The sequence below is a fragment of the Nymphaea colorata genome, chromosome 3, assembly GCF_008831285.2.
Source record: "Nymphaea colorata isolate Beijing-Zhang1983 chromosome 3, ASM883128v2, whole genome shotgun sequence".
NCBI classification, from domain to species: Eukaryota; Viridiplantae; Streptophyta; class Magnoliopsida; order Nymphaeales; family Nymphaeaceae; genus Nymphaea; species Nymphaea colorata.
The window spans coordinates 7809054-7832393 of record NC_045140.1 but is presented as its reverse complement, the minus strand read 5'-3'; the positions used below and the strand labels follow the sequence as shown (position 1 = coordinate 7832393).

The window sequence follows — 23340 nt, the reverse complement described above, 5'->3', positions numbered from 1 at the left end:
CTATAAGATTTGATTGTCCTGGAACGCTCACCCGTTTGCTTCTTCCCTGTGGTTGGCCCCGGCAAGGTAATGCAATTGGTGTTGGGGATACTTTTGTGAAAGTCAAGAGTATGGGAAGCACACAGAGAGCACTTTTTGGAATATTGCAGTTGAAGCTGACCTCTTGCTCTCAACCCAGGGGAGTCAGAAACTGAGATTAGAGGCTAGTGGAATATGTTGATGTGAACTATAATTTATATGTAACCTATTGTTATTGGAAAATTTTGTATCTCTTATGCCTGCCAATTGTTTGCATATTCATTAAATGTTATGCCTATCCATTGCTCGTTCTCGTGAGTACCCTGCTTTCATGGTGGCAAATATCTACATTCCACTTTATATTGGTTATACCTACCTCTATATGTAATTATCTGTTTCTTCGTAATTTTTAAGGAAATTTTTAAAACTGCACCCAAAGAATGGGCCACAATAAAAGACACAGGTTTTTTTTTTGTGTAAGTTAGAATTTTTAGGAAAATTTTATGAATTCATCCGGTTCCATGCCTCAGCCAGAATTGAAGTGACCGGGCTGGGTACCTGGTACCCTGCCTACCAAACTCAAGCCTGGGCCCGGCCAGAGAAATGGGTATGGAGCTATTTCAGTTTGGCCTGATTTGGCCCAAAAGGTTTATATATATATATATATATATATATATATATATATATATGATTATGTATATTTTATTATAATTAATTGTATTTGTGTATTATTTTATATTAAAAAATATATTTTTTCACCGGGCCGGGCTTGGGTCTCGGGTGTCGAGCTGGGCTCGGTCAGCAGTCACGAACTTGGCTCGGGCCGAGCCCAACTGATTATCGAACCGGCCCAATGTCCAGGCCTAATGACAATTAGGTTTTCTCATTGCTTATATATGGATTATAGAATGAATGAATGGTTAACCTCATATTATAATTTACAGATATGCTCATTGACACTAATCTTATGCATAAATTGCCACTTGAACTTTTAATCGTTAGAGATTTTACACTGCTGCAACTTTAACACCCCCTCAAACGGAGCATAGAGATTGACAATGCTTAGTTTGCACCTTAAATTTTGAAACTGATCCTTTGCCAAAGCATTTGTAAATGAGTCTGCAACATGTTCATGTGAAGCAATATATCTGGTTGAAACAGTGCCATCTTCAGCAAGTCATGAACCAAATGGCAATCCAATTCTGCATGTCTGGTAAGCTCATGTAGAATTGGATTTGATCCAATCTGAATAGCTGACCTGTTGTTGCATAGAATTTGAACTAAAGATGAATTATCAACCTGAAAGTTAAGGAGAAAATTTTGTAGCCATAAAATTTCAGAGCATGTGTTTCCCTTAGACCTGTATTCGGCTTCAGCTGATGATTGAGAAGCAGTTGCTTGTTTCTCAGTCTTGTATGAGACCAAAATGCTGTTAAAGTAAATATGAGACCAAACCGCTGTTAAAGTAAATATGAGAGGCAAGTGATCTCCTTGAGTTACTGCTGTTCAAGTAAATATGAGATCCAACTGATCTCCTTCTGCTGTTCAAGTAAATATGAGATCCAACAGTTTTACATGCTACAAAATCAACGTTACAATATGTCGTAAGTTTTAAATTGCTGCCTCCAGGAAAAAAGAGTTCTTGACATGGTTCCATCTCACTCTTAGAGCTGCTTTATAGTGAATCATTGTTGGGTGCTGCATATGACGACTAAGAGCATGAACAACAAATGTAACTTCGGGCCCAGTTATGGTTAAGTATATAAGTCGCCCTATTACACAGTGATATTAAGTTGGATCACTTGACAGTTCTCCATCTGAGGCTGAAAGTGTTTGTTTATACTCCATTGGTGTGTCACATGGTTGTGCATGAATTAGACCTACCTCATCAAGAATGTCACATGTATATTTATGTTGTGACAAATAAATCTCTTTGGCTGATCTAGCAAGTTAAAGTCCCATAAAATGCCTAAGTTCCCCCAAATCTTTCATAGGAAAATGCTTGCCAAAAATATCTTTTGAATTCTTCAATATTAAAAAGACTATTTCCGACTACTATGAGATCATCTACACACACCAACACAGTCATATAAACCCCCTTTTGCATATAAGTAAATGGTGAGTAACCACATTTGGATTGAACAAAGCCATAAGCAATGAGTGCAGTAGAAAATTTTGTGTACCAGTTTCGATGGACCTACTTGAGGCCATAAAGAGACTTCTTGAGCTTGCAAACAAGATTCTTCATTGCTGCAATATCCTAGTGGTGACAACATGTAGATATCCCCCTCTAAATTGTAATTTGAAAAGACATTATACACATCCCTTTGATATAGGATCCACTGCGTTTGGCTGCCACTGCTAAGAAACAACAGACTATGATCAGTTTTGCAACTGGAGCAAACATCTCATGAAAATCCATTCCATCTATTTGTGCAAACTATTTTTCCATCAATCTTGCTTTGAACCTCTCAGTTTGACCATCAGCCTATATTTGATGCAACAAACCCATTTGCATCCAATGGGTTTAATGTTCTTCGGAGGTGAAACCAAGGTTCAGTTGTCTTTTGCTTTCAATGCCTCACTTTCTTGTTGCATTGCCTTGACCCAATTAGATGGATGAGCAGCTTCACTATAGGAAGCGGGTTTAGAAATTTTGGAGATACTCGATTTTTGTGATGGGTTGAAAATTTTGAGAACGACAAGAAATTTGACAAGGGGTACTTGTATGAAGATCTTTTTGCTTGACAAAGTTGCAATCAGTGGTTCTTGAATGACCACACTGGAATAGAAGTTCCTCAATAATACAAACCGATCGGTTTTTCTTGATAATCTTGTCATTGATGGTGATGGTGTAGAATTACCTGATCATATAAATACCGTTCATCCAAAAAAGTTTCATACTTGATATACTTTTGTCAATCTTCAATAAAGATTCTTTTTTTATGGCTAGACATATCCTCGTGATCTCCAATTTCTCCCTTCCAACTGGGGCATCTTTTTCTTTCTCTCTTATTCTAATAAATGAGCAACAATGATGCCCTACAATTTTAAAGAAAATTAACAAAAAAATTCAAAGATCTTCCACAAAAGGTAATTACATCTTTCAAATCTTAAAATTCTCACCCCTAAGAAAGATGGATTGTTAGAGCTTTAAAATGCAATGTTTTCGCATTATGTTTGATTCCTGGTGCAGGAAATAGTGCAACTAGCACCAAAGATAAAAATCTCATTGCATGTTGTAAACTGAAATGCATTAGTCAAAACTTTTTTGGTTAAACCACAGAGAAAAGATTGCGTCAACAAGTTCATTTTTAGACGTATCTCTCATGTTTTATTTAGAAGAAATGATGCATTTGGTTATTAATTTCTAACATCAGCGTATGTTTTCTTACAAATGGAAAACCATTGGCTCAGACTACGTAAAAACTTGATGATGAAAAGCTTAAACTTTTTCGTTAGCCAAATTTAGTTAAAGACGTAGTTTTATAGTTAAAGACGTAGTTTTAATTAGCGACAGACAATTAAAAATGGCATCTATAGGGTCAGATTGGGCTGAAAACATTTGTTATGATTTAATGCTGGGGCCTAACCAAAAGGAGTCAGAGATAAAGTGCATTTTCCTGTAGAGCAAATAAATATATCACGACTCGTGCATTAAAAAAATGCAAAATCTTGAGATTAATGAGTCATAAGTGTATTATGTTGATTTATCAATTCCTTCCATTAGCCTTACAAAGATCTTTATCAAAGAAAGTAAGTGCAATATTGATTGAATTTTCCAGTTTTTCCAAGGAATCATGTACAAAAGTTGGAAAAGAAAATGATTTAAAGCATTTAGGATCAGATTATGCTGATATTATGCCATATGGAAAAGATATTTCCTCCACCATCCTTTGATATCATGATCCACTTCCTATTCACTTAACTCATGAAGTTGTATTAAGTGGGTTTGTACAATACCATTGGATATATCCCATCGAAAGGTGTTTGACTATCAACTATATTTGGCATTTATTTGGATCTAATTTCAGACTTTGGGCCCAAAGCCCAATCTCAATTTAGACTAATTTTATAATTCAAATCAGGATCCAGTCCAAAAACTCATATAGAAGCCTAAAGCAGATCCATTGATCCAAATCCAGATCCAAATCCCGGCTCCACATCCAAATCTATATTCTAAAACATGAAACATAACAGAACTTTAGATCCACACCTTGATCTAAATCTCAATTATGGACTAATTTGATCCCAATTTGTGCCTTCAATCCAATTCAGATCTGATCCAGCTCCAATATCCAAAATTTATATCCATATCCTTGTTTGGTTATAAATTCTTAACATAGATCCAATTCCTTCTTTTTACCTGAATTCATGTGTTGTTTGAGGTTTAGATCCAAATCTAAATGTTAGATCCAAATTTGAGATCTAAATTTAAATCTAAATATAATATTTTTATCCATTCTAAGCTCTTAATCCAAATCCAGATCCAAATCAGAGACCAAGGTCCATTTTTAGATTCGAATCCAAGTCACAGATCATTCGTAACCCAAGTATCGAGGCGTTACGATCATTTCTTAAATACCAATAAATTTTAATTCAAAATTCCCAATATACCATTGATTTTTGAAAATATAATTTAATATTCTAAAAAACCCTTGATTTTATCAAAATACAATTTAATTTTCTGGAAATACCCTTCTTTTTTAATAAATTTTTTCAAATACCCTTTGTAGGACCAACAACTGACTGGGCAGGCTGACCAAGCACCCCCATGGCCTGGCCAACCTCAACCACTGCCTGGCCTGACTAGCCAATCCAAGCCCAAGCTGGCCTGGCAGGCTATGGCAGGCCAACCACGGCCTCAGCCAGCCTAGCCCGCCAAGCACCACCCTAACACACCTGGCCCAGTTAGGCAAGGCCCTGGCCAGCTTGGCGCACCCTTGGCTGGCCAATACCAGTTTGGGCCCTCTTGGCTCGGCGAGGGTAGACCTTTAGCTGACCAGGCCCAGCTTGCGGCCGCTCAAAACAAGCCAGAATAGGCATGTGGCTAGGCAAAATGGCCTGTTTAGGCTTGCCATGGCCTAGGCCTAGGAGGGCAGCATGCCCTTAGTGCGGTCAACCTATTTTTGGGCAGATTTAACTCTTTTAATGTTTTAAGTTATTTTTAAGCCAATAATGACTAATTAATGACTAATTTTATTTTAAAAAAAATCACAACCCCCTTCAGCTTCCTTCATCTATAAATATCTCTTCATTTCCCTCATTTACCTATCATGTTTTAAAAGCATTAAACCTTCTCTCATCTTTTAGATTTCTTGTTCTTCTCATCCTTTTCCTCTTTTTCTTTTACATTTTTCTTGCTTGCGTCTCTTCATTATCAACTTCAAACATTCATTTTCAAAAAAAGACCTTGGAGGAGCTTATGAAGGACTCTTGAAAAGCATGCGCAACCTGTTGGAGCCACTATCAAGGAATTCTCTTTGCCGAAAAGATCTAAAAAGCCACCTTTTACATTAAACTTTTTTTTAAAGGTATTTATAACTTTTCTTTCTACAATTTTGTTGCACTTTTTTTTTATATTTTTATAACAAGCCGATGAAGGCCTTGAATCTCTCTAGAGCTTTGAATACTCTTTGAAGCTTTGGGAGCATGACCAAGACTAATGTTTAATTCATTTTCTATTTTGATTAGAATTTTTTCTCTCTTTTAACTTATCTTTTATCAGTTAACTCTTTTTTTCATTTCTTTTAACTTTTTTTTATCTCATTTAAACTTACTTTCTCTCATTTTAACTTTTCTATTTTTCATTTTAACTTCTTTTGCAGTCATTCTTTACTTTTTTTTTCATTTTAATATTTATTTCTCATTCTTAACTTTCTTCTTGCGTTTTAACTTATGTTTCTTTCATTTTAATTTCTCGTGTATATTTCTTTCTTTTTATTGCTCTTTTCATTTCTCTCTCCTTTTAATTTTTCCTCTTTCAAATCTCTCTCTCTCTCTGTCTCTCCTTATCAGTATTTCTCTCATATTTATTTTCATTTTTTTCTTTTCCTCTTTTAATTTCTATCTATGTATTTTCACTCTCTCGTTTGATTGTTTGTGGATATGCATTATAATGTGAGGATTTGGGGTTGATTATTTTTTTATTTTCATCATTTTGAAGTTGGGACATGTCTAACCCCAAGAACATCTAAACAAACTTGATGTACAAGTTAATTTGCATTGAGCATGTCATTTTCGATTTTTTAAATTGTAAATTATCTTTCACATTTTCCTAAACATTCATTTCTTTCTAGCCTTCCCTTGGCCTACTTATATTTAAGTGACTCGGTAGATGAGATTTTACCTTTATTGATTTCTAACAAATGTTTCTTCTTCATTGTTCAATAGATATATGTTATGGTAAGAATAACTTATTTTATTCTTAAGCATATAGAATTGATGTAATCATCATTTTTGGAATTCCTGAATGCTCACACGCACGCGACTCTAAGAAATTTAGGTGAGACAAGATCAAACCATAATAAAGTGATAATTGAATTAAGGCAAAATCTTGAAATTTTCTTAAGATTCAAAAGAAACACTCTTACAAATTCTAATATTTTTTTTTGTTTCAAATATCAAATCTTGATTTTTTTAATATATTGTTTTGATTTTCAAATCTTTATAATATTACAAAATTCTTCGCTTTGGCCCTATAATGAACAAGAACAATGGTGGTCGTTCATTTATTTTGATATATTATCTTTCAAACAAAACTTGAAAGTTTGCTTTTGCAAAGCATGATAAGTTGAAGCTCTGATTTGCGAAACAAGTAATTTACAAGTGTGTTTCTAATCATATTTTCTTTTGAAAACTTCCATTTTCAAAAACTATCTTTCCAATATGAGTTATTTTCATTTGAGTTCTAGTGATAATATTTAAAGAACTCAAATGATCTTACAAGTATTTCTTTTAAACAATTTGGTTTTTATACTATTTATTTATTCCAACAATTCAATCACAAGTTCATAAAATTACTAATTCATTAACCCTTAAGACCATAGTTCTAGACATGATGGCACTACTTTTTAAATCAAACTATAGTTTAATTAAATTTGTCTTAATATTTAAAAATTTTATTTAGACTTGAGCATGCATGCATATGAGATTTAGGATAATATTTCATATATCAGAATGTGCAAAACAAAGCTTAGTTCTTCGTATGGTTACCTCTAATAAAGGCATTGGAAACGTCCAGACTTCATACCAATGGACGAGTTCCTTTCTCTTTCATTCCAAAATAAAATCACATTTTTATGAAGCACTTTAAAAACCAAAACAATTTTGGGATGCAAACAGGCAATCGTGATTAATGCCTTGGACCGATTGAACCAAGCCCACTTTGAATTAGGCCGCGCAGCCCCATGCCCATCCCAAGCAAGAAGTAGACAAAGGGGATCATAGGAAAGACACATATATATATAGAATAATAAAATCTGTTACATAGTCATGAAGCAAAGGAGAAAGTCCAACAACATAAAAGAACCAATGCAGTACATATGTGGTGCTAAGTCTGAACAACTTAACACATTATTTATTATATAAGTATAATTTTCAACATGCAAGCAATGCTGGCTACTTCTTATTGTAGGCTTACAGCTTCAGCCGCTATTAGTATAGGGATTTGACTAATGCAGGTTATGAGCAGGCACAAAGTAACCAAAGCTGAGGACTGGTGGCTTTCCATGGCGTGCTGCATCTTCCATAACTTGGCTCTTGTAAAACTCGGGATTGTGGCGGTGAGGGGGAAGAGCCTTAATGAGCAGCCTATAGCTGTAGTGCCCAGGGGCACGCTCTAATTTCTCTGCATCGATGACATGCAGAAAATAGAGGCGGGCATGGTTTTGCTTGTTGTGCATATCTACGGCAGATTTGCCCAATTCTTGAATGTGGTGATCCTTCTCGGCATGGGGAACATGAACCCAGCGGGGCTCTGGACGACGATGATCATGATTATCATGATGGCCATCCTGGTGAGCAGTGGCCAGCAAGGCCATTGCTGCAAAGCAAGTCATAGAGAGCAGGAGAAATGGAAGGAGACGACCCATGGCGATAGTGGACGGGTGATGTTGGGAGGGTTGTGGAGCTAGAGCTTGGAAGAAAGCTAGCTCTGGTTATGATGAAGTAGTAGTACCGATGGGTAAGGGTCCTTGGACAAAACTCCCATTTATAAGCGCGGCCAGGGAGGCACACAGGGATCATAGCTGGTCATGAATTTTCATTTACTTATCTGAAGGAGCCAAATTAAAGGAATTATTAGAAGGCATATAGTTCTACAACATGTATCCTTGGGGCGACGCAGTCAATGGTAAACACTACGAAATGGCTTGCACGTCTATTCTCGCTCATCTCAAGATATCCCTAACCTTGAGGCTTTTGATTTTAAACGTTTATCTTCCTAAGCTTGAGACTTTTGATTTTAAAACTTATCCTCCTGTTAAGCAATACGACTAATCCGAACCTTTAGTGGGCATTGTTTCGTTTAGGTCTCAACATTAATTATTGTAGCATGCTCCATTTAGATTACATCGCAAATTGTTAACGTGATTCTTATTCTACTTCTCTTCCACTTTCTTTAACGTGCTTAGATTTGTGATGTTCACGTTGTATCCCTTTGAAAGGAGCGTCCTGTTTTCCGATGCTACCCTGGTGGGGAGGAATGACAGTCCTTTTACCTGTACGCGCCACCAATTGCCATGGCCGAACACGGAATTCAATGACCTATACATTCATTCCTGATTATAAGTGGACTTTCATGCATTATTGCCGTTTATAACAGAACCCAATATATGAAGAGGCAAAGCAGGTCCACTTATTGACCAAATTAATTGCCCTCAGTAGAGAGTTTTAAAGGCCAATGAACTGAATAAGCGGGCATCAATATTTTACATTATATGCGGCGGAGTACAGGCACAGTTCCTTTCTTCTAAAACGCAATGCTTCCACCAGCAGTGCTGCTTCGGAAAACAGGACGCCAGTAAGAAAAGAAGACAAGAAAAGGACGTGGATGTCACAAATTTGAAGCATGTTAAACAATGTAGAGGAAAAAAATATAACATAATAATCAGTGCACGTTGCGCGATGTCATCAAAATGGAACAAGACAAAAAATATTATTGAGTTTATTTGGGAATTCAAGGAGCCTGAACATTTAAACTCAAATGTCTGACGAGTAATATATAAATATATCTCTCTCTTGAGTGGTCCAGAGATCGAGAACCAACATGCAGAACATGTCTCAGTATATACCATTGACTGCGTCGCCTCTAGCGTACATGACCCAAACTATGTCTTCATCTTCAATTTTTTTTTCCCCCTTCACTTAATTTGGGTCAATTCCTTCATAGAAACATACAAGATTCACCAGCCAGGCGAGCGCGTTGTTGTTGGCCTATAAATAGCCAAGGACTTTACAAATCAATACACCTACTACTTCTTCGTAGCCAAAGCAAGATTTCTTCCTCTCCACAAGCTTGGTTAATAACTTATTGCGATCTCCGTGAAAGCTGCCACCAATATCCCCGTCCACTATCACCATGGGTCGTCTTCTTCCATTGCTCCTGCTCTCTACGACTTTCTTTGCAGCAATCTCCTTTGTGGCCACTGCCCACCATGATGATCATCATGATAATCACGATCCTCATCGTCCAGAGCCCCGCTGGGTTCAAGTTCCCCATGCCGAGAAGGATCACCACATTCAAGAATTGGGCAAATCAGCCGTAGATATGAACAACAAGAAAAACAATGCCCGCCTCAATTTTCTGCATGTCATCGCTGCAGAGAAATTAGAGCGTGCCCCTGGGCACGACAGCTATAAGCTGCTCATTAAGGCTCTTCCCCCTCACCGCCACCATCCAGAGTTTTACAAGAGCCTAGTTATGGAAGATTCAGCACACCATCACCATGGAAAGCCAGCAGTCAGCTTTGGTTACTTTGTGCCTGCCCATAACCTGCATTAGTCAAATCCCTATATTAATAACTGTTGAAGCTATAATAAGAAGTAGCCAGCATGACACTTGGCTGCTTCCATGTTGAAAAAAAAAAATACATACATAATAAATAGTGTGTTAAGTTGACCAGACTTAGCACTACTACATATATATCTGCATTGGTTCTTTATCATTCTCTTTGTCTTGAATGTTGGACTTCTGGTTTGCTTTGCTTCATCAGTACGTAATAGAGTTTATTATTTCTACAATATATGTGACTTTCCCATGTTCCCTTTGGTCTATAGCTAGAGTTGAGACGTGCCTGAGGTAATGGCTAGTAAACAAATCAGCAAACTGATCTAAGGAACTCAAGTACATATTTTGAGTAACCAATGAACGTCTTTAACATTTTTATAAACGTTTCATTTGGACATCGGTGAACACTATCACCGACATTTCTGCTACACGGCTGCACGCCTCGATGTATTACTGTTCATTGACACGTGCAGAACACAGTTGAATAAACTATTATTGACATCAGCCAGATGTCAGTAATAGTATTAGAGACGAGTTTACTAACGATGGTGATAATTATCACCGATGTTTGCTGACATTCGACCAAATATCAATCAAAAGTCTACCGACGTTTGCCTTAACATCAGTAAATCGTTAGCCGACGTTCACAGAAACGTTGGTAATAATCTTTACCGATGCACTAGCATGCGTCAATAAAGACTTGTAAGTTTTTTTTTGCCAATTGACAATTGAAATAAGTTCAGAAAATCAGAAATACATATGCAAATAGAAACTTGCTTACAATAAAGTCATTTAAGCAGTTACATGTCCATAATTAAACAAAATTCGAAGCTGTATTACACCAAAACTCAATAACTAAAGTTCGAGGTTACAACGACATATTAAAGGAAGTTATGTTATGTACATGTCCACGGTGCTGTAACTTAAAACGAAGAACAAAAATTTTTCCTCCAAATGTAATCACTAAGGAGGGAATCATGTAAAGTTTGGTGGTGCTGGCATGCCTATAATGAACATTAAGAAAATAAGTTAAAACGACCAAGAATATAGTTTAACAAATAGAACCCATAACTGAAAGTTAAACTTTACATAACTGGAATTGTTTAGCTATTGTGCCATAAACTGAGTAACCTTCTCTTGAAAGTCATGAAATTGGGAGTCAAATCATGTAGTAGCCATCATTACTTTCCAATATATCTTATGGCCCTTGAGGGAACGTTTGAAGTTATTTTTTAAATTGATCATACAAAATATAATAATATATAGTATGAATTTAAATCAACAACTGCTAAGATAGAAGAATGTAATCATTCGATTGACACTTACAATGACACTATTGGTTTCTGGGTTTGAGTAGTTTGGGTTTTATCTAGCTCTAACAGCAATGAACAGCTTAACATGCGATGACTGTTCAACCCCTAAACTGTACATTGCAGCACAAGTTACAAGTTAATGTGTTTAGCCATAAAATACATTTACCTCCTTTTCCTTAAAATATGTGAAACTTGGGTACCCAAGTTTTAAAATCATGCATGTTTTGAAATTTAAATAGATCACCAAACTAGACTTATGAACACAAAGAATTGAGCCTTGATGTCGGTTTATGCTAGATCATCAGATATCAATGCAAATCCATGTCTTAAATCTAATATGATGCATGCAAAAACTAGGTCATGTAGACCTGGAGATCGATCACTATTGGAACTTGGCTGTAGGACATAGATCTAACAGGGAAATTTAAATTTGAATCCAAAAATTTAAATCGGTATTTGAGAGAGTTATAAGATTCTTGTTCTAAATTTGAAATTAGAAATGTCATATAAAGCCAAAATATCAAAAAGCAAGGTCAGAAATCCAGTAGTTTTGATCTTGTATTCATGATTGGATCTCTTAAGATCCAAATTATAAAAGGATAGATCTAAGTCTAATGAATACCAGGTTTAAAAATTTTGTATTTGGGTATGATCTTGTGAATATTGATCTAAGATTTTTTATCCAAAGCTTATGCTATAAAATCTGATCCAAAATACAAAACCTGAGATCCACAATCCAAAATCCAAAATATATGGTTTGTTATGGTTTGAAATCAAAACTGATATCCAAAATCCATAATATGACACCTATAACCTTGATGTGAAATCTGTTAAAAAATCCAAGCTTTGAAGTCCAAGATCTAAGATTTAAGATCCAAAGTCATAGATCCAAGATCCATAATCCAAATTTTGGGATCCAAATCTAACTATGCTAAAATTGGGCTTAAGATTCAAGTTTAAATCAGCATGAGCTTTTTGATTTAAATCTTATATTTCGAATTGAGATCTAAGATCCAAATATGCTAAGGGTAAGTTGGTCAAAATGGCCGAGTTCAGTTTTATCTAATGCTGGATTTGAACCCACTTGGGTTTGACTGTAATAAGTGGGTTTGGTTTTAGTCAAACCATGTGATATCAGCTTCATTCATTCCATGTGAATGAGTTTGTAAAGAAGTTTGACTAGACCTAGGCCATGGATTGAGTTCACATGTAGTAGGCTCTAATACAGGCCTCGGATAAGTCTTAGAGAGTTGAATTAGGATTGGACTCCATGCCTACAAGGCCTAAGGTTTTTTTAAATCATTTTAAAGAGATCGATTTTGGAAATATTTTTGGAAAATTATGATTTGAAATGATTTTTGAATGATGACCAAGCTGGGTTCAAGTTTTCACATACTTGGACTGATAAACATAGGGTATGCTACTTGACCCAATCTGGTTTCAAACAAGGGGTGCATGTGGATGCAAAGGTGGTACTGTCTATATTAAAACATAGGTGCAAAACATGCCAAAAAAAGCACAAAAGGAAACTTTATTCTATATGGATGACTTAAGTAAAACTACGTAAACCAAAAACGTGCAATTAAAAGAAAGAGGCGAGGAAGAGAGAAGTATACTTGACCTATGCCTACCCTAAGACATTAAAATAAATCTAATCCAGAAAATAAACATGCTAAACTAAGCAAAAGATGAATTAGTCTGGACATTTAGAAGCAAAAAAGAAAACTAAACAATCTAAAAGCAAAAAGAAAACTAAACTAGACATGATGAAAGCAAAAAATTAAACTAAAAATGCATAAAGAAAAAGAACTAAATTGCAAAGAAAAAAAGAAGAGGAAATATTAATTTACCTGAAGCTGGCACCCTAGCTGAACTTAATCCCATGACCCCTATGTCGAGTTTGGTTGGGTTTAGGCTGAGTACTAATGCAACCCGAAACACGACTTAAACCAATCTTTTTTTACCAACTTTATTGGACTTCTCAAGGAAAGCTCAAGTGTGTGAAGTGAGAGAGGGATGAACCCCTATATATAGGAGGGAGAGGGAGCCTCTCCCTTGAATCTACATGACTAAAATTTATCTCCCTCTCTCTCCTCTCAAAACTCAAAACCATATTTTAAAACTACATTTTCAATCAAAATTTGCTTGTTGTAGATGACACCAAAGATGTTACAAATTTTCTGTAAGTGGAGGAAAAAATGATTTCTGTGTTTGTTCTAGATGATTCTAAGATTCAGAAATTCTAGATGCGTTGAAGCAGATGGCTCCATGGCTTCTTCATTAATGTCTTCCTGTTCAACATGGAATAATTTCCTTTACACAATTCTAAATTCCAAAACTCATGATGCTAATACTAGCTCTAGGAATAATTAACATATGAATTTAACTAGTTTAGGAAGTTTTCTTGTATCAAACTATGTATAATATATTCTCAAAGTACAACTTGGAGAAATTTTCAAAGTGTAGAGTGTCTTCAGAGAAAGTAATTTCTTGGTAATCAGTACAGCAGTTGTAATTGGAATTTAACTTCTGGACGGTCAACTGTAGACAAGGTTACTTTTCTTAAACATGAAGCAGATAAATGCTTTTCATAACAAATGAAAAGGCACAGTCGACCGTCCAGAAGTTAAATTCCAATTACAACTGCTGTATTAGAATACCAAGAAATTACTTTCTCCATGGACACTACACTTTGAAAATTTCTCCAAGTTGTACTTTGAGAATATATTATACTGCTTACTTTTTGTCCAAGTCCACGTACCCCTTGTCGTCTTACCCATACCCAAGATTCTTAATTTTAGATCGAAACTGATCCAAACTGCTTACTTTTTGGTTGACTTATTTTTTTTTTCAAATCAGTTTTCATTTTGTTTTTAGTGTTATGGTTCATTAATGTGTAATGTCTTTATTTATATAACTTTTTTATTTAAATCTTGCTTTCATTCTGATTTTTTTTGGTGTTATTTTGCATAATACATATGTATATCCTGTCATACCCTGGTACCCACTTTTTCTAAAGTTGCCATGTTCGTATCCATGTCTCTGTACCCATACCCATATGACTTAGTTGTCTAATATTTCACAGCTAAAACCTTACTTTCCGTGCTTTCTTTTGGTTGTTTGCTTTCTCACTTGTGTTCTCTTGTATGCATCTTCTCCTTCAATAGTTTTACATTGAACCTTTTCCTGGTTTTATTTCGTGATTTTTTGTTAGTTCTCTTGATAATAGTTCATGCCCCTCATAGTTCATAAACAAAGCAATATGATGAGTTTTTACTCTGAATTTAATGTGGAAGTCACATTTAGCCTTCAAAGTTCTCTGATTGCTTTGTTTTGTCTTAATTCTTTGTAGCAGCTAAAGTGTATTTTATCTTGTTAATCTCTAAATATTTTTTTTTCTCTTGGGGATTTAGTTATTCAATTTTCCTTAAATTTTCAAATTTGTTTTTCCCTTTCACAACCTGAATGTGTCCATAAAAACAAAAGGTTGCAGATTTTGCGGGTTATGACTGCTATCTTTTGTACATCGCCAAATGAGACATAAATGATATTCACGATTTACTTAAATAAAGAGGTTGATGCCATGCTTTGGGCGATTCTAAATTCCAAAAATCATGATGCTATTACTAGCTCTAGGAATAATTAACATATGAATTTAACTAGTTTAGGAAGCTTTCTTGTTGTATCAAACTATGTATAAATATCTAAGTCACGGTACTTCATTAGGGTCCACGTACCCCTTCTCGTCGTACCCGTACCCAAACTGCTTAATTTTAGATCAAAACTGATCCAAATTTTTAGTTGATTTAATTTTTTTCAAATCAGTTTTCATTTTGTTTTTAGAGTTATGGTTCATTAACATGTAATGTTTTATTTATATAACTTTTTTATTTAACTCTTGCTTGCATTTTGATTTTTTTTTTTTGGTGTCATTTTGCATAATGCATATGTATATCCTGTCATACCTTGGCACCCGCTTTTTCTAAAGTTGCCATTTCTGTATCCACATCTCTGTTCCCATATTTCACAGCTAAAACCTTACTTTCTGTGCTTTCTTTTGGTTTTTTGCTTTCTCACTTGTGTTCTCTTGTATGCATCTTCTCCTTCAATAATTGTACATTGAACCTTTTCTTGGTTTTATTCGTAATCTTTTTTTTAGTTCTCTTTTGATAAATAGTTCATGCCCCTCATAGGTCATAAACAAAGCAATATGATGAGTTTTTACTCTGAATTTAATGTGGAAGTCACATTTAGCCTTCAAAGTTCTCTGATTGCTTTGTTTATCTTATTTCTTTGTAGCAGCTAAAGTGTATTTTGTCTTGCTAATCTCTAAGTATTTTTCTCTTGGGGATTTAGTTATTCAATTTTCCTTAAATTTTCAAATTTGTTTTTCCCTTTCACAACCTGAATGTGTCCATAAAAGCATAAGGTTGCAGATTTTGCGGGTTTATGACTGCTACCTTTTATACATCACCAAATGAGACATAAATGATATTCACGATTTATTTAAATAAAAAGGTTGATGCCATGTTTTGGGCGATTCTAAATTCCAAAAATCATGATGCTAATACTAGCTCTAGGAATAATTAACATATGAATTTAACTAGTTTAGGAGGTTTTCTTGTTGTATCAAACTATGTATAAATATCTAAGTCACATAGGTACTTCATTAGGGTCCACTTACCCCTTCTCATTGTACCTGTACCCAAATTGCTTAATTTTAGATCGAAGTTGATCCAAACTGCTTAATTTTTAGTTGACTTAATTTTTTTCAAATCAGTTTTCATGTTGTTTTTATAGTTGTGGTTCATTAACGAGTAATGTCTTTATTTATATAACTTTTTTATTTAAATCTTGCTTTCATTTTTATTTTTTTTTGTGTTATTTTGCATAATAAATATGTATATCCTGTCATGCCCTGGTACCCACTTTTTCTAAAGTTACCATGTCTGTCATACCCTGGTTCTTTGCTTTCTCACTTGTGTTCTCTTGTATGCATCTTCTCCTTCAATAGTTTTACATTGAACCTTTTCCTGGTTTTATTTCGTGATTTTTTGTTAGTCCTCTTGACAATAGTTCATGCCCCTCATAGTTAATAAACAAAGCAATATGATGAGTTTTTACTCTGAATTTAATGTGGAAGTCACATTTAGCCTTCAAAGTTCTTTGATTGCTTTGTTTATCTTAATTCTTTGTTGCAGATAAAGTGTATTTTATTTTGCTAATCCCTAAGTATTTTTTTTTTCTTGGGGATTTTGTTTTTCAATTTTCCTTAAATTTTCACATTTGTTTTTCCTTTTCACAACCTGAATGTATCCATAAAAGCATAAGGTTGCAGATTTTGCGGGTTTATGACTGCTATCTTTTATACATTGCCAAATCAGACATAAATGATATTCACAATTTATTTAAATAAAGAGGTGGATGCCATGCTTTGGTGTTTGATTTTATATTTCCTTCCAGCTTGTTCTGTTACTAACTTTATCATTGCATTTCACTTTTTTTCCCCCTTTTAAGGATCTATAAGGTATTGTCACTTATATCATGTACGGGTATTATACGACGAATAATTTTTCGGGTATAATATGGCAAAGTTGTATATCTCGGGAATATCTCAAGAAAATCTCGACAAATTTTTAAAAAATTTAAAACATTTAATAAATCCTGAAAACTATAAAAAATAAAAATTAATAAAAAATAAAAAACGGGAAAAAACACGTTTTTTTCATGCTTACAAAAAAACACGTCTAATTGCCATTTTATACGGCTGACTTATTTCTCGGGTCTTGTCAACTAAATAGAAAACTTGAGATGCAGTCTGTTTGGCTATATAGTAATCTCTTTTGTTAAAACCATTGTTACAAATATTGTTCTCAGGTTATGTCACATAGGTGCGGGTGCTGGTACGGGTACGAGTTCGGACTATTTTAAAAAAACTTGGGTACGGGGGTACGTCTGTATATACATGTATAAAACATAATAAGAATTCAAACAAAATAACACATTCATGATTCAAAATTTATAGTTTCTAAAGAAGAAACTATTGAAAAAAATATGAAAACACAACTTTGTATGTGTTTCCTGAGTGTAAATGGTGTAAAGAACAAAACTGAAATCATAAATTTTGAATAAGAAAGGACTTGGTCAACTTTGATCGAGTTTTAAATTGAACGGATACAGTCTTGTGTACGTTGATTGTACCCGGTACTGTTTGTCCAGTACACAAGAGATATCCAAGACAGTACCAGTACCAGCACCAGTGTCGTACCTGGCCGGTACGGGTACACTGCCTTTACAGCAGTACCCATGTGACAAAGTTCTTAGGTTTTTAATGGCGAGATTTTTCTTGGGTACTAATCAGCAAAGTTGTTTTTTTTTTTGGAGGAAATCTTCGAAAAAACTAGGAAAACTTAAAAAAATAAGAAAAGTAACTGTAAATGAAATAAATCAGAAACTAATAAGGAAACATAAATACAACTATATAAAAGTGATAAAAGGAATGTTTTGATGATGATAAAAATGGTGAAAGTAATTTACTTTATGTTTAAATTTAAATCCATGATAACATCAATATTAAAAAATAGAAAAAAATTGTGAAAATGATGCAATAAATATATGTTTGTTTTTTTTACAAAATATCATGATTTTTTTCCTTTTTTTCGTTTTTCTATTTTCACATTAATGTTGCAATATTTTTGAAAATATTGTGACATCTAGTTAAAATTCAGAAGCGGACTGTTCTCACCTATGCCTAGGCATCTGGTGTTAGCCTAAATAAGGTACATGTCAGGTAAACCAAACAAATATTATTTATTTAATTACTAACATTTTTTTACTCTTCTACTTTGAAAAAAATATTGATTAAGGTAGACCTTTTCCAAAACTCGAAGTTTACACTGGTCAGTCTAGTGATCAGATGAAACTCTAGTTGTCTATTCGATTTCCTTAGATGTTGGGCCTCTATGTTTTGAGGTGACAGCCCTACTAATTGATGTGCATTCTATGACACACGGACTCTTCAAAAAAGGGGCCGCACCTGTGTCGACACGACGCTGGTGCTGGTGCAGCTTCGACATGCACCCCAACCGCATCCTTTTTTATGCAAGTTCAAAATATTTTCCATTCTTTTTTTTTCTTCTCCCTGTCCTTTTCTTTCTTTATGTATAGTAATAAAAGTAAAAAGAAAGAACAGATTAAGCTAAGAAACAATTTAAGATTATATATATTATGAATACATACATTTATATATATATAATAAATATGTTATATATACACCCTCGCCACACCATTGTACCCAAATTTTTTGGGATACGTTGCTCCGGCACCTACATCCGCACCTGCACGAGCATCCGCATTCTGCACTCATGTGATATAGTATGCATTGGGCTCACACTTGCAATGGGATCTGCCTTGGACCCTAGGGACAAAGGGAGGGGGAATGTTCTCTCCTGAGGCATCACTTCCATACTTTGTTGTTTTCTGCTTTTGTTTTTTTTCCTCTTCTTTGTTAAGTATAACAGTCTGAGTCCGACCAAGTGGAAAAATGCAATTTGGTCCCCTGAAAAGCACCATCTAGGCCCTAAGTGGTTTTTTTCTTTTGGTCATCAGCTGCCTAGACCTGCCTTCATTTGATGGTCATTTGCCTATGCATAATTAATAATTTTTCTCCCTTTAATTAGCTCATAGGTTGAAGTTTGAGAAAATTCATGTTAAGTGAATACCTCTTGTTTTGTAATATTGCCATGAAAAATCATGAAAATTGCTTTTTTTGCATACACACTTCAGGATATTATATTTGATAGGGATGGAGCCAGACAAGATAAAGCACAGCCAATTAAAAGTATCTTGTTTTCTATAATTGCTAAGATCTTTACACTATTGAAAAGCAAGTTGGCAAAGTATTTGAATGTTTGAATTTGCTAGCTTTTAATGGAATTATTGTCCAAAACTTGGTAATGTCAGCTAAAATTTAAAACAGATGCTTTTTAGCTGGATCTCCTTGTAACCAGTATGATGATTAAGCAGTTACATCTCTCCTAACCTGCTGGTCCTTTTATTTAGGAAATTATTCAATTGGCGTTATGGATTTTTTTGAGGGTGAAATTTTGTACTTTTGGGATCACTAATGAAACCAGTGTGGTTTTCATTTTCCAGAACTATGTTCTATCTGTTGATGGACCAGTGGTTGCCACTGCAGGCCACAAGGATGAGCTTGTTATTGTTACGCATGCTTCTGAATGTCTTCCCAATGGAGATCAGGTACTTAATAATCTATCTTTGTGAAAGTAATGTTTACTTATTTAATTCTGTTTTTTGGCTTTTTGTTCCACATTGTATCTTCAATGCAAACCCCAAAGGGCATCATGGATTAGCTTTTTACATTTGGGTCTGATATGAAGGGCTGTTACTAAATTAGAATGTGATCATATTATACTTGAGGATGTGTATTTTCCAGAAAAGTTCTTTTAGTTGATTTCTCTTCTTTTTTTTTTACATTTGGGTCTGATATGAAGGGCTGTTACTAAATTACAATGTGATCATATTATACTAGAGGATGTGTATTTTCCAGAAAAGTTCTTTTAGTTGATTTCTCTTCTTTTTTTTTTTTAAAAAGAAGAAGTGTCAGTTGCCTTTCTGAATTATCAAACATTTATGGTTTTACAGGTGTTGGAATTTAACATGTTGGATATTTCCAAAAGAACTCTAATCACAAAAGGCCGCTTGCCACTGACTCCTGGTTCATATCTTACATGGTTAGGGTTCAGTGAAGAAGGCTTACTAAGTTCATATGATTCAAAGGTCTGTTAATGCTTATCTCCCTTGAATCTACATGACTAAAATTTATCTCCCTCTCTCTACTCTCAAAACTCAAAACCATATGTTAAAACTACATTTTCAATCAAAATTTGCTTGTTGTGATCTTGTCTAGACTTTGAAATCAATTCCATAAAAAGCAATGGGTGAACGATGCGTGAATATGAAGAGGAGAAAACACACTTTTAAACTTTATTTTGAAACTTGATGTAAATCAGAAAAATGTCTATTCAGACTACATATAGATGTTGATTTCAATTTCGTTTGTATCGAGCCCTCAACAAAAAACTATGCACATTTCAAGTGCTTACATGTGAATTAATATTAAGCGTGGAGTGAGAAAAACATGATACATTTTTGAGATATAATGTGCATTAAACTCAAATGTGGATCCTAGATCTAGGTTTGATCTTGAGACCCAATCTAAGTCCAGTTCCAAGAACAATTCTAGATGATGGATCTAGATATGGTTAGAATTGGATTCTGCTTTGATATCCAAGATCTGAATTGAGAATAGTGAATCTGGATCTATAAAGATCAACCAGATCTGAGACTTGCATATGAGATGCAAACATAGAAATAAGACTTGAATATGTGATTTGGATTAGAACTATGAAATGAAATCTGAACTATAATGAACACGTTTGAAAACTTATGTAGGCTAGTATGTTTTCTTGAGTGCATTGAAGCGAGAATTCTTAGGTTAAGGCATGTTTCCTTAGAGGTGCCGTAGTGCAAAATCTTATACCAAAGTGTGTCTACTTGTGTGTACTGAAGCACAAAATCTTACACCAAAACACAAGAAAATTATGCATTTCTATGTTTACTTGGGGGTGCTGATGCTCAAAATCTTATGTCGATGCACGTTTACTTGGAGGAGCTGAAGTGTGAAATCTCTGCATACAAGAATTTCGAAACAATAATAAACTGGTAAGTTTACTTGGGTACATTGAAGCACAAAAGCTTATGCCAATGCAATGTTTGCTTGTAGTTGTCTAGGTCTTTTGAAATTTCCCTATACTTTTTGCATAATATATGGTTGATCCTACTTTGGATGTTTATAATGATTTCCTGTAATCCTTTGCTTAACGCAAGCTGCAACATGTTATACAGGCTAGGAAGGTGAATGATGTTGAAGTTGAAAACCTAAAACATCTCTGTGGACTTGTGGAGAACTGCATAGATAAGTGGATACGGTTTGACCTTGATGAAGATCGAGTTATTGTTTTAAACTACATTAAAGCCAAACTTGCTACCCCTCATATTCTTAAGCGCCATAGAATACCGTCTGTAATGTCCAATGATCTGCTTGACACACAAAAAAGCCAAGAGGAAATTCAAGCTTCATGCACAGGCTGAACTTGTAACATTCTCAGGTTCAGAATCCCTCTCTTTTGCTTTTGTTTGCATTTATGTGAGTGTGTATGTTTACATTTTGTGGATACTTGTTCCTTGATTACATGATAGTTCAAAACTAAAGCCTGCTTCCGGTGTGTAAAGATTAACTTCTCTCCTGGCACTCTGATAGGTAGTATTATTTTGTATGCGGGTGCCACTATAGATTTCCTGTGTTTTTTTTTTTTCTCTTGATTGGGCTATAAGATTTGATTGTCCTGGAACGCTCACCCGTTTGCTTCTTCCCTGTGGTTGGCCCCGGCAAGGTAATGCAATTGGTGTTGGGGATACTTTTGTGAAAGTCAAGAGTATGGGAAGCACACAGAGAGCACTTTTTGGAATATTGCAGTTGAAGCTGACCTCTTGCTCTCAACCCAGGGGAGTCAGAAACTGAGATTAGAGGCTAGTGGAATATGTTGATGTGAACTATAATTTATATGTAACCTATTGTTATTGGAAAATTTTGTATCTCTTATGCCTGCCAATTGTTTGCATATTCATTAAATGTTATGCCTATCCATTGCTCGTTCTCGTGAGTACCCTGCTTTCATGGTGGCAAATATCTACATTCCACTTTATATTGGTTATACCTACCTCTATATGTAATTATCTGTTTCTTCGTAATTTTTAAGGAAATTTTTAAAACTGCACCCAAAGAATGGGCCACAATAAAAGACACAGGTTTTTTTTTTGTGTAAGTTAGAATTTTTAGGAAAATTTTATGAATTCATCCGGTTCCATGCCTCAGCCAGAATTGAAGTGACCGGGCTGGGTACCTGGTACCCTGCCTACCAAACTCAAGCCTGGGCCCGGCCAGAGAAATGGGTATGGAGCTATTTCAGTTTGGCCTGATTTGGCCCAAAAGGTTTATATATATATATATATATATATATATATATATATATATATGATTATGTATATTTTATTATAATTAATTGTATTTGTGTATTATTTTATATTAAAAAATATATTTTTTCACCGGGCCGGGCTTGGGTCTCGGGTGTCGAGCTGGGCTCGGTCAGCAGTCACGAACTTGGCTCGGGCCGAGCCCAACTGATTATCGAACCGGCCCAATGTCCAGGCCTAATGACAATTAGGTTTTCTCATTGCTTATATATGGATTATAGAATGAATGAATGGTTAACCTCATATTATAATTTACAGATATGCTCATTGACACTAATCTTATGCATAAATTGCCACTTGAACTTTTAATCGTTAGAGATTTTACACTGCTGCAACTTTAACACCCCCTCAAACGGAGCATAGAGATTGACAATGCTTAGTTTGCACCTTAAATTTTGAAACTGATCCTTTGCCAAAGCATTTGTAAATGAGTCTGCAACATGTTCATGTGAAGCAATATATCTGGTTGAAACAGTGCCATCTTCAGCAAGTCATGAACCAAATGGCAATCCAATTCTGCATGTCTGGTAAGCTCATGTAGAATTGGATTTGATCCAATCTGAATAGCTGACCTGTTGTTGCATAGAATTTGAACTAAAGATGAATTATCAACCTGAAAGTTAAGGAGAAAATTTTGTAGCCATAAAATTTCAGAGCATGTGTTTCCCTTAGACCTGTATTCGGCTTCAGCTGATGATTGAGAAGCAGTTGCTTGTTTCTCAGTCTTGTATGAGACCAAAATGCTGTTAAAGTAAATATGAGACCAAACCGCTGTTAAAGTAAATATGAGAGGCAAGTGATCTCCTTGAGTTACTGCTGTTCAAGTAAATATGAGATCCAACTGATCTCCTTCTGCTGTTCAAGTAAATATGAGATCCAACAGTT

The 23340-nt window shown here is 34.9% G+C and overlaps 3 non-coding genes across 3 annotated transcripts; all 3 read left to right on the top strand.

Annotated features, from left to right (window-relative positions):
- The first annotated feature begins 14596 nt into the window (after window positions 1-14596).
- LOC116251771 (small nucleolar RNA R160) lies at window positions 14597-14668 on the top strand. The gene has a single exon (XR_004171827.1). It is a non-coding gene; the product is annotated as a small nucleolar RNA R160 (small nucleolar RNA).
- An 876-nt stretch (window positions 14669-15544) lies between these two features.
- Window positions 15545-15616, top strand: LOC116251769 (small nucleolar RNA R160). Its single transcript, XR_004171825.1, has one exon. It is a non-coding gene; the product is annotated as a small nucleolar RNA R160 (small nucleolar RNA).
- An 827-nt stretch (window positions 15617-16443) lies between these two features.
- On the top strand, window positions 16444-16515 carry LOC116251775 (small nucleolar RNA R160). Its single transcript, XR_004171832.1, has one exon. It is a non-coding gene; the product is annotated as a small nucleolar RNA R160 (small nucleolar RNA).
- Window positions 16516-23340: the final 6825 nt, after the last annotated feature.